Source organism: Neovison vison, chromosome 7 (assembly GCF_020171115.1).
Source record: "Neovison vison isolate M4711 chromosome 7, ASM_NN_V1, whole genome shotgun sequence".
NCBI lineage: Eukaryota > Metazoa > Chordata > Mammalia > Carnivora > Mustelidae > Neogale > Neogale vison.
Genome location: NC_058097.1, coordinates 107798865 through 107825269, shown reverse-complemented (window position 1 = coordinate 107825269; position 26405 = coordinate 107798865). Strand labels below are relative to the sequence as shown.

Below are 26405 nucleotides of genomic sequence, written 5' to 3'. Positions count from 1 at the left end.
ATTTCTTTGGTGTTAGTTGTGATCTCTCCTCTTTCATTCATGATTTTATTTATTTGGGTCCTTTCTCTTTTCTTTTTGATAAATCTGGCCAAGGGTTTATCAATTTTATTAATTCTTTCAAAGAACCAGCTCCTAGTTTGGTTGATTTGTTCTATTGTTTTTTTGGTTTCTATTTCATTGATTTCTGCTCTGATCTTTATGATTTCTCTTCTGCTGGGCTTAGGGTTTCTTTCTTCTTCTTTCTCCAGCTCCTTTAGGTGTAGGGTTAGGTTGTGTACCTGAGACCTTTCTTGTTTCTTGAGAAAAGCTTGTACCGCTATATATTTTCCTCTCAGGACTGCCTTTGTTGTGTCCCACAGATTTTGAACCGTTGTATTTTCATTATCATTTGTTTCCATGATTTTTTTCAATTCTTCTTTAATTTCCCGGTTGACCCATTCATTCTTTAGAAGGATGCTGTTTAGTCTCCATGTATTTGTGTTCTTTCCAAACTTCCTCTTGTGGTTGAGTTCTAGCTTCAGAGCATTGTGGTCTGAAAATATGCAGGGAATGATCCCAATCTTTTGATACCGGTTGAGTCCTGATTTAGGACCGAGGATGTGATCTATTCTGGAGAATGTTCCATGTGCACTAGAGAAAAATGTGTATTCTGTTGCTTTGGGATGAAATGTTATGAATATATCTGTGATGTCCATCTCATCCAGTGTATCATTTAAGGCCTTTATTTCCCTGTTGATCTTTTGCTTGGATGATCTGTCCATTTCAGTGAGGGGAGTGTTAAAGTCCCCTACTATTATTGTATTATTGTTGATGTGTTTCTTTGATTTTGTTATTAATTGGTTTATATAGTTTGCTGCGCCCACGTTGGGGGCATAGATATTTAAAATTGTTAGATCTTCTTGTTGGACAGACCCTTTGAGTATGATATAGTGTCCTTCCTCATCTCTTATTATAGTCTTTGGCTTAAAATCTAATTGATCTGATATAAGGATTGCCACTCCTGCTTTTTTCTGATGTCCATTAGCATGGTAAATTCTTTTCCACCCCCTCACTTTAAGTCTGGAGGTGTCTTTGGGTTTAAAATGAGTTTCTTGGAGGCAACATATAGATGGGTTTTGTTTTTTTATCCATTCTGATACCCTGTGTCTTTTGATTGGGGCATTTAGCCCATTAACATTCAGGGTAACTATTGAGAGATATGATTTTAGTGCCATTGTATTGCCTGTAAGGTAACTGTTACTGTATATTGTCTCTGTTCCAAGAAAGCGTCTGTTTTCTCACTCCTCAGGACACAGAAATCCTGAGAGACAGATGGGTGAGGGAAAGAATGGACCAGTACTCAGGAGACCTTGCTCCGGTCCCAACTGGGTCACAAGCAAGCTAGGGGACTTTGAGTCAGTCGGTTCCCCCCTCTGGGCTCCCAGTTTGCCAAACGTCCTCTAAGGCTTCATCCAGTTCAGATGTCCCGTGGCTCTGTTTGGGGCTCTGCACAGAGAGCTCTGTGGTACCCTGTTTCTTCTAAGATGTTGCCTTATCTCTCTCGTCGTGTATGTCCCTGGCCCAGGTTCCTGCAGCTCCGATGCACTGTGCGTTCCAGGGCTTCAGACTCACTGACTCTGCAAGCCACAAATGAAATCATCCATGGGAGAAGTCACTGGGAGGCTCAGCTCTCTCCCTGTCCTAGGCAGGTTCTGTTAAAAAGCCGACACCCAGGTCCTGTTCCTGGAGCATTGGATTTATGGGTCCGGGGTGGGCCTGATCATCTTGCTTGAGTCATCTATGGCACAAAACCAAATGCTTCCAAACTTAATGGTGTAAAAAACAGCCATCACTTTATTTGCTCCAGATTTGAGCAGGAGGAGCTCATCTGGCATGGGAATGTCCGAGGTGGCTTCTATCCTTTCTCTGCGTTCTCTCTGTCTCTCCAGCAGAGTAGTCTGACTTCCTCTAAGGCAGCTGGCTTCCAAGCGGTGGTGTTCAAAACATTGAAGGCAGAAGCTGCAGCTCTTTGCTGCAGACCCCATCTAAAAAGTTATATGGTGATTGTTCTGCCCCTTTATGTTGCTCAGACTAAGTGCTGTGGCCAGCCCGGATTGCGGGGAGGAGAGACAAGTGCCACCTCACAGGGGCAGAAGAGCCTGTGGGATGGGAGACACTGCTGAGGCTATCTCTGGAGGCACAACTTACCGTAAGTTAAGAGCAATCTCCAGATGCATCTGCTGTGGCCCATGTCCCTGGAACCCTGCTTTTCATCTCTGCCTCCCGCTTATCTGCCAGCCCAGGCAGCATCAGATGGCCTCTTAGTCCTGGTCAGGGGCAGGGCAGGGCGGGGCGGCGGGGGTGGGGGCCTCTGGTTCTTGAGGCACGTTGTTTTTCTCTGTCAATATCACTCTAATCTCTTGCATTAGTAAATACTGATTAGCCACCAATTACATTGGCAAGTGTTAGGGACCAGGTGTTAGAAGCATAAAAGAAGAAGAAGGAAAAAAACCCTAAAACCATTCCCGAACAAAACAAACAAATGGAAAAACATAAACTGGATATTCTTCCTGTCTTCGAGTTCCGCACCATCCAAGAGCAACCCACTTAGGTGATTGCCTGGGTCAAGTCATGGCACCCCGCCTGCTGATTTGGGAGCTGAAGGTTCTGAGCTAACGATATGCTGGGAAGGAGTTGTGTTCAAGGGCTATATAAATGCTTATTATTAGAGTGAATATTAATATTAGAGTGAATTAGAGTGAAGTAGGGAGGGGTGAGGGTTTATGCCCTTCTCCTCCCACCAGCCACACCTAAGGTTCCATCAAGTCCTAAAAAACGAAAATCAATAGAGATAATGCTTTAAATGGTGGGCATCAAACAGGCTTCTGGTCTGAGAGGCAATTACATACACAGCAGCATCAAAGAGAGAACGGAATGGCAGGAGGATGGAGGGAGATGGAGAAGTCAATGAACCCAAGAGTCCACTACCAACAGACAAGAGAGACAGTGTCCCCACGACTGAAGGGGTCTTCAGGCCTGCCTGGAGTCCCTCTTGGAAGCCCATTATGGTCAGAAACGAGCTGCCTTCCCAAGATGGGCCAGGCACAGCCCCAGGATGCTGGGCGTCTGGCTGCTGCTGTCTGCTTCTTGGGAGAAACGCAGCTCTGTGCACAGGTGCCGAGTTTGCCTTGCACGGAAGTTGTTTTCCCCACGCAGCAAGTAGTTTCAGGCTTCACGCAAGACTCCCCTATAAAGTTCAGTCACCAGACAGCCCAGATCATTTTTATTGCTCCCCTCAACTCTAGCTTGGGCTTTGGGGTGCAGGTAGGAGTGGGGGAATGCAAAAGAGAAAAAAGTGGATTCAAGTCTTTCTTGCCTGGAAGTGTGGCTGGGCTAGTGGGTTATTGTCTAGGTGCAGGGCTGGTCGAGAGACTGAATAGAGTTGACGGCTGGGTCCCTGTGTCTCTTCTGGCTCACAAACTCAGCGACAGCCTCTGTTCTGAGCCTGGATCCAGTGGGTTGGAAGAGAGTATATGATGATAAACAGGTGCCTCTCCCCACAAACGTTGGCTCCAGGCGCTCAGGGAGGGGTGGGGAGTTCAGACGCCTGCTTATGCTAACAGGCTGTCAGCTTCTCCGTGCATGGGGAGAGCAGAAACACGAAACTATTCTGGTCTTGTCTAGGGAGCCATTATGTATTGAATTTCCAACATCATTATCTCCAAAGGGCAACATTGCTCGTTTTCTCCCATTTGCATTCACCGGGAAAAGACAAATGGGTGCACATTTGCGGAGTGGAAAGGCAGGGGGAGGAGTGGTCATGTGCTCGATTTGGACGACCAGCAGCTCTGGAAGGGGCAAGCTCATAATTAGAGATCGGCACCTCGAGGTGATGCTTCACACTTACATGGCAAGTTTAAGTTAATCAGGCAGAATTAGTTCCCTAGACTGATGGGACTGGGGTGGATTTTTCACTTAGGAGCAAATCTCATGCATGCTCTGGCATGCCTTGTTTCCTGACATATGTTATAGTTTTCCTGTGGGAAGACAGGGTGAAATTTTATTTCAGACCTTCCCCACTCAGCCTGCATTTGCTTTCTTCCCTTCTCAAAATCCAGATCCTGCTATAAAGGTGGCTAAGTCGGTGGGGAGGGGGGACTTAGGGGGACCAGGTTCAGGAAGAGAGGTTGGCACGTGTCAGGTGTATGCTAGCGCTAAGTGGCAGGTAGGGGTCTTCTAGGCCAACAAGATTTGCCCGTGCTGAGTTTCTGCTTTCTCATGATGCAAGGCTATCCTCTCCAGCTATTCCATTCTATTTGTACCAGTCAGGACTGTGTTGGCTGCATGGGACAAAAACCAGTTACAGGGCATTTCTGTAACGCGAGCTGAATTTTCTCAGGTGACAAGAAATCTGGAATGCAAGATGGCCACTTTACCTTCAGGCATCACATTCATATTTCTAACCAAAAAAAGGATGAGGAGGAAAAGTAGGAGGGAGAAGAAGAGGGGACGGAAGGGGAGGATGAAGAAGAGGGAGAAGAAAATTGCAAAGGGCAAAGTCATGTGTCTTTTTTAGAATTCTTACTCAATAGAATTCTGTTGCCATCTTCTTGGCCAGAGCTGGGTCACATAGATCCCTTCTAGTAAATCTGGAGAACAGGTGGTTTTTTTTGTTTGTTTGTTTTGTTTTTTAAGATTTTATTTATTTATTTGGCAGAGAGAGATCACAAGCAGGCAGAGAGGCAGGCAGAGAGAGAGAGAAGGAAGCAGGCTCCCGGCTGAGCAGAGAGCCCGATGCGGGACTCGATCCCAGGACCCTGGGATCACGACCTGAGCTGAAGGCAGCGGCTCAACCCACTGAGCCACCCAGGCGCCCCGAGAACAGGTGGTTTTTAAACAGAGCACATTGTAGCTCGGTTAGCGAAAGGGCAGGAAAAAAAAAAAAAAGAAAGAAAAGAAAACCAAGCTGATCTAGGCAACCAGCAGTGTCTGCTATCCACCTGGTCCCCATGGCTCCCTCCACCATCAGAGACGTCCTGCTTTTCAAGCCCCCATGTCGGTATCAGGGTCTCCTTCTCTTCCCCTACGGGTGGTCTGGCCCCAGAGCCCCGTGAGGCTCACCACTCCCCTCACCTCTACCTGTGACCTCAACAGCCCTGCTCCTTTGTCCTTTCTTCTGGGGAAGACAAGTGCATCGCACACAGGTGTGCAGGCGCCGGGGTGCCAGTGCATGGGGAGACGGTTCTGAGGCTTTGGTGAAACTGACAGATTGCTGAGAGAGCAAGGAAAAATGTGTTCACGATGAATCTGGAGAGGTTGGCTAGGACATAACCATGCTGGGTCTTATGAGCTACAGGCCACTAGCTACAGACAGGTCACCAGGCGAGACACTGGGGTCTACATATGGAGTGAGAGGCCAGGTTGCCCCCAAGGACTTCCCATTCCATTAGGGTCGCACATAGGTAATGACACAAACTAAAAAGCCAGACGATGATGTGCACCGTGATCAATGGAGAGGCTTGACGCCGGTCATGACAGCATGGAGAAGACAGCCTTAATTTCAATAAAGTGATGTTTGAATTTAGCTTTGCAGAGTAGGGAAAATTCTTACGAGAAGGGAATTAGGAGACATTTGAAGCAGAAAAACTACATGAGCAAAGATCGGGGGCAGCAAGCCGGCAGCATATTCGAATCATTGTGAGTAGCCCTTTTGGGCCGGGAGACAGCATTTGCAAGGACTGGGCTGACAGGGGTGGAGATGGGATGGGGAAGGCCTAGCAAAGAGTGGGGTCAGGAGATGAAGCCAAGAGGCGGGTGTGTGTTGGGTTGTAAAGACGGAATGTCATGTTAAGAAGTCGGACGATAGGGTGTAGAAAACACGGAGCGCCTGAAGGTTTGAGTCACATCCGAGCTGCAGAAAATACCAGAGAGTTGAGAGCCTGGGGGTGGGGAGACTGAGGCAGAGTCTCCAGCAGGAGTCTGGCAGCAGAGAGGCCTGATCTGGAAGAGAAGCACTGGGCGGGAGGGGAGTGAGGACGGTACAAGCTCTCCCGGGTGAGTGACTGGTGGTGGGGTTGGGGGCGCGGCCGTTTAGGAATTCAAGAAAGACCTAGGAGGGGAAGCTCCTTTGATATGTGAGGACAGTTGGATGATGGATTCAGCATAGGTAGTGCTGGGTCCCTGGGCATGACTCCTCTGGGTCTCTGGGGGTGAGGACCAGGGCTGGAGAGGGCGGGGCCATGAGCCCTAAGTGGATGGTAAAACCATGGCTGTGGACTGGATGGTCCAGGAACAGGGTAAAGCAGCAAAGGGCCCCAGACAAGCCATTTGAGGGAGAAGCCGGGGGTGGGGGGGGTTGGGGTGTTGGGGTGGAGGGTCAAAAACCCGGGTCAGGGAGGGTGGAAGAGACTAGGTTCAAGGAGCAGGTTGGACATGACCAGGCACTTTCAGCCAAGGAGTTAGGAACCCGTTCTGTCCTGGGGTTTGGGGGCTCTGCCTTTAGCCGAGGGGTGAAGGTGCATTCGAACTTGTACAACGTGAGTGTGAATGGACTGAAAGTAGCAGCTGGTGGGCAGGAGCTGCTCTGATTCCTCAGGACGCACGGCAGGGTGAAACGGTACCCCAAAAGCCATCTTGGAGGGTTACATGCTAGGAGAGGTCGGGGTCTTTCTCCACAACTCGTGGTCTTGCCTGTTAATTTTCCCTGCTGGCCCTCCACTTCCAGTCAGTTGGGCCACTGCTCCATGCCCTGGGCGCTGACACGCTGACAGGCTATTTTTGCCGCAGCGCCTGGCGACAAGGCAAGGGCTCCCCACACGGGGTTTTAGTATTTAGTAGCACAGTTGTGAGTTACTGAGCTCAGCACAAGCTTTAAAGCACTGAGCTGTCCCTTGTGCTCCCAACAGTTAGGCTGTCCTTCTAAGCCCTAGGTCTTTTCATGGCTCCAATTCTGGACAAGTGGGGAGGGTTTTAGAAACGGTTGCTAGCCTTTCTTGTCCTATTTCCACCATGGCTGTGCACCCCTGCCCCAGCTCACTCATTCTCTCTCTCTCTGCTTGCAGGGCCTTTAGAGAAGCCATGTTCTCCTCATTTGGGGGTCAGACTCATTTTGTACCTTCACATTACCATTGATCTCCTCACAGCCCCTGAGCTGTCACTGTTGGGTCCTCCTACAATGTAAGCCAGCCACTCCCCAGTTCTTGCTTGCAACCATCTTCCTAATGCCCGTCAGTGGCTTCCTATTGTCCTGAGGATAAGAGCTGGACTCACCCAGGATCTACCAGGCCTGCCTGGTCTGGTATCGTTTCCTACCCCGGCCTGTCTCCCCTGCTCAGAGGCCACAGTGGCTCCTTTCATGCCATGCTCCTTCGGCCTCAGGGCCTTTGCACATGTGTCTTCTGTTCCTATGTTGGATTCATTTCCCAATCCTGCCTGTCACTCCAGCTCCTGGCTCCTTCACCTCATCCCTTTCACACCTCTTGACTATTTGGCTCGCTTTTCAAATGCTACATCCTCAGGACTCTGAACAGGTTTTAATTAAAACTTTTTTTAAAAAAAGATTTTATTTATTCATTTGACAGACAGAGATCACAAGTAGGCAGGCAGAGAGAGGAAGGGAAGCTGGCTCCCCGCTGAGCAGAGAGCCCAACTCAGGGCTCGATCCCAGGAACCTGAGATCATGACCTGAGCCAAAGGCAGAGGCTTTAACCCACTAAGCCACCCAGGTGCCCCTAATTAAAACTTTTTGTAGGACTAGCTGATAAATATCCATCTTGCCTGTTCGCCTTTCCTTTCACTGTTGTATCCTGGAGCGTGGCCCAGGGCTCGGTGCAGAGGGGCTCCCCACATCAGTAAAGGACTGAAAGAATGGGGAGCAGCTGGAGACCCTTTAACACCCACGCCCGCATTTCACGGGGGCTAGATGTGCTTCTTCTTTCCCAAGGGGGGGGGTGCTACTCTTTCCAAAACAAACTTGTGTGGATTTCAAGGCAGTGCCACCCCAGATTTCTTCTTCATCGCTCCTGGGGGAGCTGTGAAGATGCACAATTTGAGAGGTGAGCCATGGGCCTTCCTCTAGTGATCATAGCTCCTGTTCTCCCTCCCCGGCCCTTATAGTGGTCAGCAAAGCCAACAGCTGCTCCCAGGAAGTAATTTGGCCAAACACCTTGCAATTCTGTGACAGGAAAGGGGCTGCTACTCCGGGTCACTTGGCTTCGGAGTTCCTTTTTTTCCCAAACAGGCTTGCAAAGACTGGGTTTGGTGTGTTCCCAACCAGGAGGAATTCCAAAGAACAATGCAGAGAAATGGTCAAAAGGCAACACTCAAGGTCATCTGGGAGGGATTAATCTGCTTGCCCAAGGACGTGGGCCTACCAAGTGGTGTGGTTTCATCCCTCTCACCCGCTAGAGCAAAAGAAGAGGGAGGACAGCTGTCACCAAGTCTTCACTTGCAGAGGAAAAGGCAGGGACAGAAAGGTGACTCAGTCTGTGTCGAGTCCTGTGGATCAGTGAGACTAGAGCCAGGCTTAGAGCTTTAGCCTTCAGAGGTACCCACAGAACTGGGGGACTGTCTCAGAACCAATCCACTTTGTCCAAGGTGCTGTGCTCAGTGGGTCAAAACTGTCATCCATCAGTCTCCTTTGGTGAGGGAGGCTACCCACTTGTTCTCAGTGACCACTTAGGGCTTCCAAATCTATGCAAAGCCTTTTTGAATTCATGAATATGTCCTGCCTCAGGGTTTTGAGATCATTTATTGAAATAATAAAATCATCTAGGTGAGGGCTTGAAGTGGCTTTAGAATTCTCTAGTCTCCTTCCTTTTGCAAATAAAAATATTGAGGCTGAGGGTTGGGGGTGTTAGAGGTAGGGTTGGGTCCCATCCCAGCTGTACCCCTCATCCCAGGATTGGGGGTCTTTAAGGAAGTCTCTGTGGCCCTGCCTAGGTGGGGACAGTGTCTCCCGGGAAACACCCCTCAGCCTGTCCACCCCCATCCTGGCTCAGGCTGGGCAGCCTTGTGGCAGGCAGCATGGCTTCCTGGCTACCAACGAATGGCCAGCCCTTGCTGTGTTTCTGTGGTCTCTGCCAGGACCTGACTGGCCCCTTCCTACTCGCCTTTCTGCTCTCCGTGGCCTCCGGTTTGCAGAGTACTCCCCCCGGGCTCCTGGGCTCAGCCTCCTAGGAGGTGAGTGTTCCCACAGCCATTGTCACCGGGAAGGAAACTGAGGTGCAACATCTTCCTTAGCCATTGGCTCAAGGTTACGTCACAGGTAGACCCCGCAGAGCCAGGATTTACATCTCGAAATTCAGCTGTCCTCTTAAATCTGGAGCCTGAGATTGGGGTGGTGGAAGGATTGCAACCCAGCAGGGCCAGAACGAGGGGCCCTGGAAAGGGGATTCTGGGCGGCACACCTGTGAGTCGGGTGAGCGCCCCGCCCCGCGCCCCCCACCTGGCTCTAGCTGGAAATGACAACTACAACCGGAGCGCGCTCAGGCGCCCACGACACAGCCATTCATGCTTTGGGTACACATTTCCCTTAATTGCCAAGCCTCCCAATTAACGTGGGTTGCTGTGTCTGGTGCTCGGTTATTTTCCCGTTCCCCTCAGTTTACTATTTCAGAGAGACACTAGCTCTGTCATTGTGTTCGTCTCGCTGCCTTCCCAGAGGAAAACCAAAAAGCAGCCGCTGCGGGCAGATCCCGGGCGCGGGCCCGCCCCCTCGGCGGCAGTCTCCTGTTGCTTCGGGAGCGGGCCCGCCCTAGGAGAGGGGCCCGCCCTCACCCCGCGAGGAGCGGGGCGCAGAGGGGCTGCTCGCGCGACGCCAGCCGGTGACACCGCGGCGGCCGGTCCCCGAGCCCCGGCCCGGCCGAGCCCCGCCCCCCTCTCCCACCCCCGCCGGCCGCGCTGCTCCCGCCCGCCCCAGCCCTGCGCAGGAGGGGAGGCGGGAAACACGCGAGAGCCTCGCCCACCGCCCTGCCCCCAGCCCCGCTGCTCCCAGGCTCCTCGGACTCCCGTGCGTCCTCCGGGGATCGGCTCCGAGGGGCTCGCGCTCTGCAGGTAAGCCGCGGAGCGGGAGGCAAAGTTGGGCGCGTCTTCCGAGGAGGAGGGCGCGAGGCCGGGGTGGGGAGCGACCGCGGGCGGGCATGGCCCGGCGTTGTTTCGGTGGGTGTGAGCGGCCCTCTCGGGCCCGAGGCTGCCGGGGCGGCGGAAACGCGCCGGGGGCTGTGAACGCGGAGGTGGGCGTCGGAAGAGGACAGCGGCCTCGGTGGGGAGGCCGTCCGCGGCTGTGGGGGCGAAGCCGGTGCTCGAGCTCGGGGCTACGGCGTTTTGGAACAAGGCAAGGGGCAGCTCCCACCCTGTATCCAGCGGGAGTTTCCCCTTTGTTACTGGGAGGCTGTGGACACTGGAGTGGAGCGTGGGCATGTGAAGACGGAGAGGTCGCTGGATGCGCGAGTGTAGACACACCAGCAATACAAAATGGGGCGGCTGGTTTGGTGCTTGGGGGGCATGGGAGCTGGGGCTGGGCGGTGGGCAAGCGGTGGCGGAGAAGGGGGGAGGTAAAGAAGGGCTGGGCTTCCAGAGCATGGGATTCATGAGAATGTCTGCATTGGTTTTTGTTGTTGTTGTTGGTTTTTCTTCTCCTTCTTGTTTATCCAGTCCTGTTTTCTTCCAGGGGGCCTCCCTGATCCCCCATTCTCCCCTTTCCCCATGCCCAGCCCCTTTCCCCAGCAGGGCTGGCCCTGGCAGAGCTTCCCCCATTGTGTCTCGCTGGGCTTCCATGGACAGTTGGAAGAGCAGCCCCAGCTCCTGGCGCTTGCTGCTGGCTCTTACAAGTGGCCGCTGTTAGAGAAGGCACCCGAGGGTGGGAGCAGCTGCGCTGGAGAGTGGGCCTGGTCAGGCCCCTACTGCCAACCCCCAGGCAGGGGAGGAGGGGCTGGCTGTGGAGCTTTCTGCCCACCAAGGTGGCCTCTGTCTCCACTTCCTTTGTCTCCTGGGTGTTGTGCTCTCTAGCTGGGCCCGGATTTCCAGGTTTGGAGATGGGCCAGTGGGCAGCCCATGCCCTCTGTGCAAGGAACCCCACCCTGGGGGCCCCGTGCCCTCATATTGTGTATGTGTGGTTGTGTGTATCTGTTTCTGCAACTTAGCCTTTTGCACGTGACCTCCCTGGTAGTTGCCATGGAAACTCCTCTTCAATTCCCAGCCTCCCTTCCTTTTCCTGCCCATTCCTCACCTCCATATCTCCTCCCCTCCCCCCATCATGGTTGCCTGGATACTGGTTATCCTTGGCTTCTCTGACTGGGTGACCCTGGACAGCTAGCTCCCACGTGGGACTGAGGTGACCGCGTACCCACTCCAGTCCTCCCCGCCATACGTCACAAATGTGCCCCTAACACCCCACATATACGTACCTACCACATTACACACCCTTGCGCACACAAACACCACGCGTTCTGTTGTGCCACACACTCCATCCACACACGCACACACGAGTATATCATACCACAGATAGACGACGCACACCCCCAATGCACTGTACATTGACCACAGGGGAACACAGCACCCTCAGTGCCATGCACAGCGCGCTGTGTACGCTCTCACACACATCAGCCATAACTCACACACGCGCACCGCTTCTAAATAGGTCTCAAGCCGGAAGAGAGAGGGCAGTTTTCTGTCTCATCTAGGTCTGTGCCCGGGAGTGTGTGTCGGGGAAGGCTGAGGAGGGCCAGAAAGAAGACCCCGCCCCAGGAACCCTGTGGAAGAAGGTATCGAGAAATGTACTTCCAGATTCCCACAAGGCACGGAGGAGAGGGAAGCCAGAAAGAACAGGAAGGACAGGAGCTGGGTAGTAGGACAGTACGAGTCTGGACATCTGCTCCTCTTGGGGGTCCGGCCACCCTCTCTCCTGCCTCCTGTGGCTCCTGCAGCCACATCAGTGCCTCTGGGAGAGAAAGCCGGTTTGCAAAGGGCTCCCGCATTGCTGGGCTTTCAGAGACCGGTGGCTTCTGTCCCTCAGGTGGTTGATACCAGAGGGGGGCATCGCCTTTCTGGCCTCCGTGCTCTTTGGACTGATGGAGGATCCGTTTTACTCAATGGTTCAGTGAATGTTTTAAGTACCTACGAAACATTCATCGATGGGGACACTAGGGTGAGGAAGAAGAGAATCCTAGATTTCTCGGAGCCAGAGAGGCCTTGAGGGAACACCACTCAGGACATCGTGTAGGTGAGAAGACAGGCTCAGAAACAGACACACACCCAGGGGTGGCTGAGGCCTTCTGGCAGCTCAGCCAGGATTTGTGACGCACACTCCCATCCCCCATCTCTTGTCTTCTTTTCTCTCTTGCCAGCAGTCCTCTGGGGACTGAATGTCCCTTCCAAATGGGTGATACCCTATTCCAAATAGGTACCAAATACAGGTATTGTAAATGGGGTACCCAAGGTGGGTACCCTAGTGAGCGAAGAGCCTGCTCCATTATATTGACTTGGAGGGCGTGGCAAGGAGAGGGAGGGGAGAAAGAGCAGTTCCTTAGGCTCTGGAAGCTTCCACAGCCTTAGGTGAGCCAGCTGACCTGGATCCACCATAAATCAGAGCACACGCTCCCCTGCTCCCCAGTCCTGGCGGACTTAGGGGGCTGCCATCTGGAGGACACACACTCATTGTCTAACAGATCACCCACCTGCCCCTGCCCCAGCACCTGAGCGCCCCGGAGGAAGCCAAGCAGTCTTGACAGGCGCAGGCCCTAGAGGCAGAGAGCCTGGGGCCGAAAGGCTGTGAGCCCGGAGGCACAGACCCAGGTTCTAGTCCTGGCTCTGCCCCAAGGGTAAGTGCATTCAATCCACAGATATCCTTTTGGACGCAAATGGGGCTTTTGGGGGGAAGTCAGAAACTGTTCAGATTGATTTCAAGCAAGGGAAAGCCTCCGTAATTTTAGACCTGTTTCTACATCTGTCAATAAGGGGTTAGATTCCATGATTTCCAAAACATTTCTTCCTCTAATTTTTTGTAGATTATACGATCTTGAAAGAGAGCCCTTTTCCCTCCAGGTGCCAAAGTGTACTCATTATTTCATAATACAGGGTTGCAGCTGAGTTGAGCAGGAACGGGGCTTGGCCTCCGGTTCCTTTGGGGAAAGCCTCCCTTTTCAGCCAGTCGGACAGGAGGTGCTGCAGAAAGTGAGCCCGGGCTTTCTTCGCCCCCGGGTGCGGGAGCCAGCCCCTTCTAGACATTGGTCTACCTGTTCTGTTCTGCCAGGATGAAAACAGGCTGGGAAGAGTGTTGAAAGAGCTGGCCTGCAGAGAGGATGAGATCCAGGGCCACTGGCTATGGGTCTGTGAAATCCTGGAGAGGGAGAACCTTTGGCCAGCTGGTAACTGTGGCCAGAGGAGCTGAGCAGCAGAATATCTCTGGACCAGACGAAAGCCTGGAACCAGTTTGGCAGTGTCCTGTCCACTCTGGAAGAGGGAGGAGGAGGGAAGACCTTGACCTGGGGAAGTATGAAGTCAGCTTAGAGCCCACACAGGAACACATTTGTTACAAAGATATGCAGGGCAGGGTTGGGGAGGGAGGTGGAGCACGAAGTCCAGGAAGGGGGCTAAGGCCCTGGGGACCAAGCTGGGCCATGGGAATGTGGCTGTTCCCACTGCTCAGAATATCTGACTTGGGCCAGAGAGGGCCGAGAGGGAGGGAGTTGGAACGACGGCGACCCCCACACAGCCAGAGGACAAAGCCAGGGCTCCAAAGAGACCAGAGGCCAAGGTCTTAAATTCATTCATGGCCTCCCTTTAACAAAAAATCCACAGAATCCCTCAGATGTGTTCGGCTGGGCAGGCTTCCCAGAGCCTGGTGGAGCTGTGAAATGGTGGTCTTGCATTCCCAAAGCCCTCCAGCTCGGCTCAGTTGGGTTGCTTTGTCCTGTCCCTTCCTCCCGCCTGGACAACTCTGCAGTCTTCCCGAGCAGGGCGGGCTGGGCCCTCATGCACACGTGGGCTCACACATGCACACACTCTCCCTTTCTGACACATACCTAACCTCCATCCCTCACCCACACACCCTCTCACCTCACCCGGCTGCAGTGTCACACCCAGGTCTTGGTGACAGCCCGTTCCCTCAGGCTCTCAGCCCCGATCCACTTTCCCAGTGATCCCGCGGGTGGGTCCAGCTACATCGTACCTCCCCCGGTGCGCTCTCCTCCATTAACAAGGACAGGTGCCAGACCTGGCTGCGGCCGTGCTCCCAGCCCTGTCCCCAGATGGTCACCTCTGGCCTTGTATCTACCTCCCGGCCACCTACACTCAGACCCTGCCTGGAAGGAGCCCTTGCTCTCACCCTGCGGAACAGGGGCTGGCGGCCTTGGGAGACACAGGGACATGGGTTCTAATCTGTGTTCTGACACTTCCTGGTTTTCTTAACTTCCTAAGCCTCCGTTTCCTTATCTGTCAAATGAGCACGAGAATAATGGGGCGAGCTGTGTAAGGTGCTGCGCGTGGTGCCTGCGTTAAGTGAACAGTAGATGCTCGCCGCTGTGATGATGATGGTAATGATGACATTATTATTATGGAAACGGATTGTTATATTTCATTATATCAGCCTTCGAGGCTCCTCTCAAGAGCTCATTCTTTCAAGGAGTTTTTCCGAACTCCCAGGAAACAGAAATGCTTTCCTCCTCCCTGGGCTTCTGAACACCCTGATGGTTCTTCCCCGGGAGTGTGTGGCCCACCCGGCGGGCATTTTAGTGACTTCCACACATGCCTTCTCCCCCCGTGGGTCAGGGTTTGTCCCCACGCCGCTGCCACCACGAAGCAGGACCATGTGAATTTGTGTGAAGCACGGCAGTGGGCCAGAGCTGTGCTTTCCAGGAGCTGGGTTGTCGGGTAGAGCCGCGCCAGAGGACGGGCCGAGCTGCCTGTCCCTGTGGTCTGACTGGGGGCGGGCTGACGTGGCCCTGGAGTTTCTGTTTCTGCCTCTGGGACTGCTCGTCTGGCCTCTCTCGAAGGGGCCTTTGTCAGCCGCCTGCGGAGGAGGTGATCCTGTGGCTGGCCTGACTCACTCCTGTCTGCCCAGCCTGCTGGGGCGGCTCTAGCCTGGGGCTTCTGTACAGATTCTCTGGAACTGGATGGAGTTCCAGTCTGGGGGTCAGGGCCCGGGCCCACGTGCTTGCCCTGCTCCCTGACTCACTCTGGGCAGCACGCGTCAGTGGCCTGGGCCAGGCTGGTGGCCGTGTCCTGCTCCGTGGGCCTGCCTCTGTGGACTGTTTGGAGTGGCTGCGGGGTGAGGGCTGGTGTGGGCTGGGAAGACTCATGGGGGGACATCAGGGCACCATGCCCCCCTGGGGTATCAGCTTGGGGTCCTTGCCGAGAAAATTCCAGAAACCAGGCCCGCGTTTGTGATTTGTGAACTCTGTGTCTCCCTTTCTAAGGATACAGCCTTGTTTCTTTTCACAGTTGGTTCTTTTCTTCCTTGGACCACATTTCTTTTCCCAGAAGGAACTCCACGTTAAAGATAAGGTGCCTAGGGGTTGGGGCACTTGGATGGCTCAGTAGTTAAGCATCTGCCTTCAGCTCAGGGTCCTGGGATCTGGCCCCACATCGGGCTCCTTGCTGGGGAAGCCTGCTTCTCCCTCTCCCACTCCCCCTGTTTGTGTTCCCTCTCTTGCTGTGTCTCTGTCAAATAAATTTTAAAAATCTTAAAAAAAAAAAGATGCCTAGGGGTTAACATGATAGGTCCTGTCTACATAACAGAGGAGCTTTGTCCCTCCCACACCCCCTGGGAGGCCAGGCTGGATTGGGTCTGAGCTCCAGAGAATGAGCTTTGGGGCACGGGACCTGGGGATCCTCTAGCCTCCCAGCTGTGGGGGCACTGTCCTCCTCCATGAGTGAAGGAGGGTGCAGGGAGACCCAGAAATGGGGCCACTTGGGGAGGCCTGCCAGGCCTGAGGGACCCAGTAGGAAGGGGCCAGCCTGGGATCGGGCAGCATGATAATCTGGGCGCAAGGGGCACCTGGGTGGCTCAAGTGGGTTAGAGCCTCTGCCTTCAGCTCAGGTCGTGATCCCAGGGTCCTGGGATCGAGCCCCTCATCGGGCTCTCTGCTCAGCGGGGAGCCTGCTTCCCCCTCTCTCTCTGCCTGCCTCTCTGCCTGCCTGTGATCTCTGTCAAATAAATAAATAAATAATCTTTTTAAAAAAAAAAAAAAAAATCTGGGCCCGAGGTGCCCTGGCACGCGTGGGGGCAGTGCAGAGAATTCAGGAAAGTGTCACAGCTGCGGTGAGCCCCTCAGGCCTGCTCCAGTGTTCTTATCCTCTGCTTTCTCCTCAGTCCCAGGCTCTGAGTCCTCTCTGTTCTTCAGCCGGTCTTCGGAACTTTGTAAGGGAGCCAATCATTCCAAGCCAGGTTATTAAACAGAATAATTGGTGTTTAACATTTATTGGAGGGGCACTTAACATGCAAATCAAGGGAACGGGTTGTCTTTTCCTCGGGAAGCAACAGATCCGTCATTGACCTCGGGCTGGACCCAAAGCACTTGTTTTATGTGCAGGTTTAAAAGCCTTGGCAGGGTTTGGGCTCTGTGGTTCTGAACCGTAAGAGCCTGGCTCCTATTACGGGAGCATCAGATGCTGTGAGCAGGGCGCAAGGCTCCACGATGCTTGCCGGGAAGCTGAACAGATGTAGGAGCGGTGGGGATGGGTCTGGGGGGCTGTTTTGTTTTTAACTGAGCTTAAAATTTTGCATTTTTAAAAAACAGATTCGTTTTTTTTTTTGGAACAAGGTTGAAGTTAGGGAACAATTAGAGATTTGCAGAAACATTGAGCAGATTAAGTGCAGAGAGATCCAAATAATCCCCCCTGCACACAGTTTCTCCAAGTTTTTATTTTCTAAAGATGTTATTTATTTGACACAGAGAGAGCACAAGCATGGGGAACGGCAGACGGAGGGTGACGGAAAAGCTGGCTTCCCCGTATAGCAGGGAGCCCAGTGTGAGGCTCGATCCCAGAAACCCGGGATCATGACCCGAGCCAAAGGCCGTGGTTTAACCAACTGAGCCACCCAGGCACCCTAGTTTCCCCAAGTTTTAACATCTTACGATCTTGTGGTACAGTCTGTCACCATTGAGGAATCAACACTGGTAGATAATTATTAACCAGAATCCATACTTCAGATTTCTTTAGCTTTTACCCACTGTCCCTTTTCTGTTCCAGGATCCCATCTGGAGTAGCACATTACATTTTGTCGTTCTGTCTCTGGCTCTTCTTGAGAGAGAAGACCGTTTCTCAGACCAGCCTGGTTTTTGATGACCTTGATGGTTTTGAGGAGGACGGGTCTTGCGTATTGTAGGATACCCCTCAGCCTTGGATGTATCTGTTGGTTTTCTCATGATTCCACTGGGCTTATGGGTTTTGGGAAGGAACATCACAGAGGTGAAATGCTATTTTCACCATACCACGTCATCGTCGAGGGTATGGACTCTCCGCGTGAATCATCACTGTTGATGTTGACAGGACTCATTTTCGTCCCTTTCAGGGCCCCCTCCTTCCCCAGCATAATTTCCAGGGCCTGGTGATTGGAACTGTGCCCTTTCACACATCAGGCTGTCAGCTAGCGCTCGCTGGCTAACTCTGCCGCCTCGCCTCTTGCTAGTCATGGGGCAGCAGAGAGACTTTTCAGCCAGGAGAGCCTTGTTAAGGAGAACATAAAACAGAAAGTGCTATGTGCCAAATCCATGCTAAAGACGGGCCTCAGGGGCTGGCAGCGTCTGGGGAAAGACGTGCATAGTTCTGTCCACGGGCTCCAGTAGTCTTTGGACAAAGACAACTTTCTCAACCTTGGCTGCGCAGTGTGAGGCATTCTAAGTGGTGGGAACAGAATATACAGAGGCCTGGAGGTCATTGTACCCTTGGCAGGAGACAGGAGTCGACTGTCTGAGCTGAAAGTCTGGGAGAAGATACTAGAAGGGAAGAAGAGGGATAGACCTAAAGGTAGCTACAGGCCACAAGAAAAAACTTCTATTTTAAAAAAATGAATGGGATACTGGGGCATCGTGAAAGGGTTTGAGTTTGAGAGGGAAGTGATCAGAATACCTGTAAGACAGATTAATCAGGCAACAGTCAGTCTGTCTGGGACAGATGGACAGGAATGGGTTGAAGGTGGGGACAGCTATTGTCGTATGAGGCAAGTGCCTGTGGCTGCTGGGAAAGTAGTGAACGTTCTGGAGTAGCTTGAACAACAGGAGAGAAGGCCAGATCAGAGAGAGAAGTGCTGGGGTCCCCACAGCCTGGCCTCTGCCCCAGATACAGTGTGGAGGCGGGGAGGCCGGGAGGAGACCCTGAGGACTGGCTTGGGGGGTAAGCTCCCGGAGGGGGACTGTGTCATTCTACTACCCTCAGGGGTCGTTCCCTGTCAAAAGTAGGTCATTGATAAAGGTTTATTACCTTGATTCCTGGAAGGAAATCAGCACCATTCCTTCCAGAGCTACACCTTGTTGCAATGTTACCTTTCTTTGCTCCACTATGTGCAGGCAGATGGCCCCTGTTTGGAAAGCCATCTGATTTAAAGACTCGGGCGACACTGGACGTGACCCTTAGGGTTAAAAGTTCTTTACCTTTGAAATAAAGCCTTTGGTGAAATGAAAACATCTTCCCTTGGGAGAAGTTTGTGGGTGTGGATCTGTTTTGGAGCAGGAGTGTGTTCTCTACCCCAGTCTAATTCTGAGCTGAGAGAGAGATACCGATTTGCAGCTGGGCAGCCCACTCCGAAAGGCTGCCAAGGGCTGGGCCTGTAGTACTATTGGCTTCCCCAGACCCGGATGGGCAGGATCACCTCCAGCTGGCCTGCGACACTGCCTGGCTATAGTAGGCATGGGCTGACGTTCTGCAGGCCAGGCAGCTATTGTGAGGGGCAGAGGCTGAGACCGGAGACCAGGATGCTTTTAGCTGGCTGGGTGGGGGCAGAGTGATGGCTGATGGGCCGGGCCTCCCCCTTCCTCCCAAGGGGCTCCGGGGTCCCATCCTTACCCTGGCATCAGTGATCGTGGGCAGAGTCAAACAAACAAAAATGACATTTTGCCTGCTGAAGTTAGACCTCGCTAACATTATCAGGGGTATCCTCAGCCTGGTTTTTTGCTCTGGCCTGGGTCGGAGCACTCCCATCAGACGAGCCCAGTTTGGGCTTGGGTCAGCGTCAGCATTTTCATTTCCCCGAGTCCACATGCGTTGCCACACGGACTGGCTAGCTTTGGGCATCTGCAGAGTTAGGAGACGACACCTGCAATGCCGCTGTTCTCCATGGGGCCACGGGCCCGTCAGCTGACCGGGGGGCCTTGCCTCTTCTGATCTCCAAGATGGCAGGTACCCAGCAGCACACATGGTTGTGTTAAGCCTCTGGGCTAGTCTTGGGAGGTTGTCTGGGGAGTAGGCTATCTTATGAAGGGTTAGCGTCGTCAACACCACCGTGGCCACCTTCTTCCCCTTCAGCCACCACGGGCAGGGAGCAGGACTGGGTTGGGGGCAGGATGTTCGAAATACAGTTGCTCCCCCTTTCTCTCACAGCAGCCACACTTGGGGGTCCGGGGTAGAAGAGTCTCTGTCCTGGTATATCTTGTCTCAGTGCCCCGGGGTAGAAGAGTCTCTGTCCTGGTATATCTTGTCTCAGTGCCCCTAAACTGAAGAGGTAGGGGGGATTAGGCTGCCTTAGGCATGGTACCCTGGTTTTGCAGAAGTCTGCTTGGCCTGCCTGTGAGTCTCAGGGCTTGACCCTCCCAGGGAGACACTCCGAAGGGACTTCTCGTAGTGACGTGGCTTCTCCCAGAAGGACTTTGGGTTTGGAAGAAGATTGGGCATCGGGGCTGGGCCTCAGGCTCCCGCACCCCATCCAGCAGAGAGCATGGGCCTTCCATCGGGCAACAGCCCTGGAAGGGTAGGGGAGCCTCCAGGTGTCCTCCCAGGAGCGGCTGAGGTCTGTTTGTTGACCTTCCCTTCCTCCCCGCCATGCCTCTGCCCTTCCCTGGTCTCTGTAGCATCTGCCCAACTCTGGCCCGCAGGGTCAGGCTGGGGGTGTTGGAGGCAGGCATTGGGTGTCGCCCCACGAGGGTGTCGCCCCATGAGGGCCTCACGGGGAGGACAGTGGCTTGGAGGTTTGTTTGAGATTTCTCCAGAGCAGACTGCCTTGTCTCTCCGCAGTCCCCGCCTCTCTGCTCTGCACGTGTCTCTCCCTTTCCCTGCCTCGCACTGGGTCTCTGCGGGGACGCAGGCCCTGGCTGACCTCGGTTCATCATGTGGCCTGTTTGTCTCTCCTCTGCCGGCCTCTCCCGTACTTCCCCTGGGTTGTATCCCCTGCTCACTTTTCCTTCCTCTGGGATTTCCTTCCTCTTCTGCTGCCTCGGGCCCGGTGTGTATCTCACCACTGTGTCTCTGGAAGGGGGCTGCCCCGTTGTGGACAAGGCACCACCAGCTCTGGCTGCTTTGGGGAGACCTGCTGTCCCCATGCCACCTGGCCCAGGTGCTGGGTGACAGTGGTGGTTTTTCTTGGAGCAGGACAAGGCAGTGGCTCTCTTTGGAGCCTGTCTAGGCCCACTCTGCCTGTGTCTGCTGTGGACCGAGGCCCCTCAGTCAGAAGTCCACTGGAGCCTTCCAGAGGCTGGAGGATGGCTGCAGCGAGAGGCAGGGAAGTGAGGGGATGGGAGCAGGGCCCTTTACTCCTCAGCTCTGGCTCCTTCTCTCTTTCTCTTCCCCATTTCCCACGAGAAGGTCGGAGAACATGGAGGGGAAGGAGTTGGGGGTGATAACGGTCATAATATCAACAGCTGTTGCTTGAAGAGCGGTCTTGTTTGCCCAGCACAGAGCTCAGCATGGACACGACAGAACTCTTTTCTTTCCTTCTTTTTTATTTTTATTTTTTTTAAAGGTTTTATTTATTTATTTATTTATTTATTTATTTGACAGAGAGCGAGAGAGAAAGAGAGAGCACAAGCAGGGGAGGTGCAGAGGGAGAGGGAGAAGCAGACTCCCCGCCAAGCAGGGAACCCGACGCAGGACTCCGTGCCAGGACCCCGAGGTCATGACCTAAGCTGAAGGCAGATGCTTAACCGACTGAGCTACCCAGGTGCCCCAGGATAGCTCTTTTCATGGCAAACAGCAGAAACCCAACTCGGTCTTGGCCAGACAAGGCAGGTATCCTATTCAGAGACAAACTGTAGGATGGGCAGCGCTGGCGTGGGAGCTGGAGGGCCAGAGCACACCCAGCCGGGGCCTGCTCCCGGGCCCTTCTCCCCACACCTTCCTTCCTGCTGGCTCTTCCCCTGTAGGCTGCTGGCTGACACCCCCACAGCCTCCCTGACCCCCACACCTCCCAGCTTGGAAGCTTTGACCCTTTTCCCCTTGGTTTCCATGATGGGACAGCCCCTGAAGGAACACTGAGGTCTCAGATCTTCTAGTGGGAAGACTTACAGGGTTGGAGTGGGGGAGGATCCCTTCTGCTCCAAAAGAAGACGCCCTTCTCGGAAGGGAAGGGTGTGAGCAGAGCGGCCGTAGTGGCCCGTGCACCAGAGTGATTTCTTCTGATCCTCACGGCTCCTGAGGTGCACGTTACTGTTCTTGTTCTGTGTTTCAGAAGCAGAGGCTCTGAGAGGTAGAGTAACTTGTTCAAGGCCACAAAACCACTGTGTGGCAGAGTGGTAGGACAGTAGAGTGGCTCAGAACAAGGACTCTGGAGCCAGATATCTTGGGTTTAAATCCAGGCTCTGCTACTTTCCAGCTCTAGGACTTCGGGCAAAAGTTACTTGACTTTCCTGGCCTCAGTTTCTCCATCTGTCTCATGGGGACGATCCTAATCATAGTCACGTTCTGGAAGTGCTGTAAGGATGAAATGAGTTAGGATATTTAAACCACTGAGAAGAGTTCTTGGCGTGACACAAGTGCGCCCTAATCAGCTGCAGAATTCTGGAATCTGTTAAAAAAGAAAAAAATCACCCTCCTGAGTAAACAGCTCTCCGTCCAACAAGGGACTATAAATTCTCCCTCAAGGGCGAGCTGGCAGGCAGCGCATATTCACTGTATGAATATGGATGAAGCGCGAGATGCTGGGGAGCTTGGCTGACAACTTTCACTCGGAGGCCCTCGTCGTGGCCCCCTGTGCAGAGCTCAGCCCACGAGGCTGGGGGAGGAGCCAGGAGCAGGGTGCCACTGCCTGGGGATGTGGGCTCCCCTCTGCCCTAGCAACTGCAGTGCAGGTAGCCCACCGAGAGGATGTGAGCTCTCCCCTGGGCTGAGTCCTGGGCTCCCAGTAGGAAGCCAACAAAGCAGGGTTGAAGTCTAGAATCCTCCTACATTCAGGGGACCCCTCTCTGTCCACGTTAGTTTCTTTGCCTTTAAAATGGGTTTGATGGGAATACGTACCTCATAGGCTATTTGCCATGACCTCTTGTACCAGTCCAGGCCCCTAGACTGGGCTTCAGATATGGGCTTCCCTTCGCAAACTTTTTAGCTCCTAGCATTTCCTTCCACGGAGTTGATAGAAGGACTCCTGTGTTCCAGGCATGCCTCTGTTCCCAGCCCCAAACCCCCACCTGCCAGCAGCTTGCTCATTCCTACCACCAAGTTCACTGCTCCCTACCACTGAGAAGACTCCCCTGCCTTTCCTCCACCTTCCGTTTCACACTCTCGTCAAGGCTGGGCTCCGGGAAGTGCGCAGCGTGAGTGGGGACTGGGATACGTGTGAGCTGCAAGGAGCCCTGGCCCTGAGGGTCCCTCTTTGGGAAGTTTGCATCCTGAAGCTCCCCTGGCTCGTGGGCGTGCTCCCCGGGGTGGGGGTCCACTGGCCTGGGGGCGGGGGCTGGGCAGCGCCACCCAGAGGCGTCCAGGCAGGGAGGCTGCAGTTGGGTCTCATAAGAGGAAGGGGTTCTAAGCTGCTTTCCAGAAGGGGCCGAAGAGGACCAATGCAGCCTGTATTTTACAGAAGCAGGTGATGAGGCTCATGGCTCTGGGTCACTGTGGTTGGGGAGCTTCAAGGCCAGCGTTTAGGGCATCCATTTGGTGGATTGAGGCCACCGAGTGGTCCTGGCCTGTTTCCAGGTGACTGGTCCCAGGGGACAGGCGGTGAGGGGCAAACACCCCACCCTGAAAGCAGAGAAGGAGCCAGAGGTGAGCTGGGCTCGGCAGGAAGGGGTGTGGAAAAGTGCCCTCCGAGCTCTTCCAGACACAGCTGTCAAGTAGATGATGACTGTCCTTTTGTTCTTTTTTTTCTCTTTATTCTGGCACATAAAACCCCCAAAGCAAAGAGAGCTTTAGGCCAGAGCATCCAAGACTGGAAGCAGGAAGGTGATGAGCAGTGACAGGAAAGGGCCTCTGTGTGTGAGGGGGCAGCGGTGATTTTCTGAGGGCCGAGGATGCCTGTTGCCCCGGCATGGATGGGGAGGCAGGGAGACATCATCCGTGGAAGGGGGTACCAGAGAAGATCAAGAACATTCCAGCCTTTCCAGCTGAGACATTATCATACCTAACTTCTCATAAGGTCCTGCACATTCCAAAGCTAAACGCCAGGTTTGGGCAGTATCTGGCGGCTTGTGCTGGCCACGTCTGCAGCCCCATTCATCGGCATGTGTAACCCAGAAGTAATGGTCACACTTACCAGGTGCGACACAGCCCTTTCACGGAGTCCCAGGCTACGGAGGCCTGGAAAGGCCGCCAGGGCCTGTCCCCCGTCTCCAAAGAGATCTTGACACAAACAGATCAGATGACCTTGTCCTGTTTGCCTGCCAAACTGTAAGACTTACCAGTCAGTGTCTGAGGACCCCCCTGCACCATGGTAAATCAGACCAGTTTGTTGGTGATGTTTTCTAGTCTTGGACCTTTTCTCTTCGTAGTCTTTTGCCAGCCTTAGACTATTCAGAGCTATGCCGCCTGCACTCAGCTTGGCCACGCGGCAGGGCCAGCAGAAGTAGAAAGGACTTTTCCATTATTTAAAAATTTTTTTTTCTAGTTTTTTTCCCTCTCCTGTTTTTCGCCCTCCCATTGAGAGACTAAGACTTGAGCTCCAAACCTTCTGTAGGCCCTCTCTGGATTGACGCCACTGTTCGCCTTCCAGAAGCCACCACGGTCCCCCTGAATGTCTCTGGTCAAAGGTGGTCTTCCACTGGCGAGCCGAGGAGCCTGGCAGGGGCTTTCCTCCTGCCCCCTCTCATTGCCCTGGCGGCCCCCTTTCCTGCCGGTGCCCTGTCTTCTTCCCTGCTGCCTTCATGGCCTTCCGTCCTGCAAGCCTGGCCTGCCCACCTCCCAGTCCCTTTGTGCCCTGACCAGCTGTGCTCATAGGCTCCATCCCTGTTCTGCCTCACTCTCCTCTGATAAGAAGAGCTTTTATCTCCGTCCTTCTAACCCCGGGTGCTGTGACTCCAGCTGCATCTGGTAAACCGCACAGCTTAGTTTTATTCTGCTTATACACGGTGACGTCTTCTCTTACCAGGCCTCTCTGTTGCGGATTTGGGTACATCTCAGGCTATATCACGTGTCCGGGGAATACTGTAACAGTCAAGGGTAACCCGTTCACCTAAATAATGGGGTCCCTGTGTTCTGTGACCCCATCAAGGGTCCCTTTCAGCAGGTCTTGTCTGGAAGGGGTGGGAGGAGGGGCTCGGCTTTCTTCGGGGAATCCTGTGGAGACCCAGGCCTTGGTGATCCCCCAGGGCATGTTTTCCATGGGCAGAGCCTGAAGGAAGGCAAGGAGGTGAGAAGCAGGTGACTGATGGGCCTTGAGGCTGGGGTGGGTGTGCGGAGGGACAGAGGGCTGAGCGTGAGCCGATCCAGTCCCACTGTGATTGGGAGCCGGTGCACATTGGGGCGGTTGTTTCGGAGTTATTTTCACAATGGAGCTGGTATTCTGTTCTCCCTCACGGCTGCAGGGAATCAAAACTAATAGAGCACACGGCTCCCTCATCAACCAGTGGCTTCTTTTTGGAGCAGCTTTTGCCCAGCAATTATGTGAAATTATGTGACTCAGAATGGAAAGATAATCGCCGGAGAGAATCTTCTGAGTGCTTTCTCTCGCACATGCGGAAAGCAACTGTGCAAAAGGCAGGGAGATCAGGGAACAATATTAACATGGAAGGGCCACTGCCACCTGAATGCCCGCCGTTGACAGATGTCGAGAGAACAGAACACAGAAAGGAGGGGAAGAGAAACGAGTGGAAACCCTAATTCTCTCTCATGGGATGCCACGGAGGAAGCAAACTGTGGCTGATGCCTTCTGCCAGCTGGGAAGGGTGGCCTAAAGGATCTAGAATTTCCGGGCTAGGGAGAGGTGGAGGGAGGGGGTCCGGTACCTCATGGTGACGACGTGTCCTGACCCCTGACCGGGAGAGCCCAGTCCTCAGGGACCCCCACGCAGGGGCTCGGGGCCTCCCGTGCATATGGGGCTTCATGTTCCTTCCTGAACCCCCTCTTCTATTTACTCCTTAGACTCTGTGGCCTGGAAAGGAGACTTGTCACTTCTACCACCTCTTAACCTCCCCTCCTCTGGCACCTACCCTTAGCCAGCCGCAGGCAGCCCTGCTTCCTGTCTGGGAGAGAGGAATGTGGTAGAGAAGGCGTGGGACACCAGGGGTGGCTGTGTGGGAGGGAGGGGAGGCCCAGATGAGTTTCTCGGTGCAGCTGTGAGAGAAGAACATTGTGTGTGTGTTTGGCCTCTTGTCTCAGGGGCCATGCCAGTGGGACCAACAAGACTTAAAAATGGCTGTCGGGGCCAAGCGGCACCGTGAGGAGGCCTGTGCCGAGGTGTGACTGGTGTAGGCCAGGCCTGGACTGCAGCTTGGAGGAGCAGGGAGTTGGTGACTTTCCAAATCTGTAACAGTATTTCTTTGAGCACACTGTAACTCGATCAGAAGTGCTTTCTTCAGAACACAAAGACTGGTCTTTCCTCTTCAGCTTGGCATTCGAGGCCCTCCACCCTCTGACTTAGAATTCTCGCCATCCACCCTTCATGTTTTCCCTCAACAGGACTGTTCACTGTTTGGAAGGTAGCTTACTCTAAAAATGGCACATACTTGGCCGATTGCTGTCTCAACCCCCTCCTGTGCTGGGCAGGCATTACTGATGGCGGAGGCCCTCTCTCCTGAGGGATCTTATTCAGAGTCCTTCTGTGGTAGCCCCTGCAGGCCATCACGGTGGAGTGCCTGGAGGGGCAACTTGGACTGAACTTAGAACTTGAACTGAGTACTAGTTGTTTTCCCTGCTTCCCGTATTCCCTTCTCATTGCCTTGGTTCATGCTATTGCCTTTGCCAGAAGGCCCTTAGTTTCTCTCTTCTTGCCCCTGTCCAGCAAAAATCCCATCCTTGGGACATCTGGGTGGCTCAGTTGGTTAAGCAGCTGCCTTTGGCTCAGGTCATGATCCCAGCATCCTGGGATCGAGTCCCACATCGGGCTCCTTGCTCAGCAGGGAGCCTGCTTCTCC

At 53.8% G+C, this 26405-nt stretch overlaps 1 protein-coding gene across 1 annotated transcript in view; it reads left to right on the top strand.

Moving 5' to 3' along the window:
• The first annotated feature begins 9856 nt into the window (after window positions 1-9856).
• The window catches only part of FXYD6 (FXYD domain containing ion transport regulator 6), a 29728-nt gene continuing 13179 nt past the window's right edge, over window positions 9857-26405 (top strand). The window contains exon 1 of the mRNA XM_044257923.1: window positions 9857-10032. The gene's annotated coding sequence lies outside the window, so the exon portion shown is untranslated. The remainder of the gene's footprint in view (window positions 10033-26405) is intronic.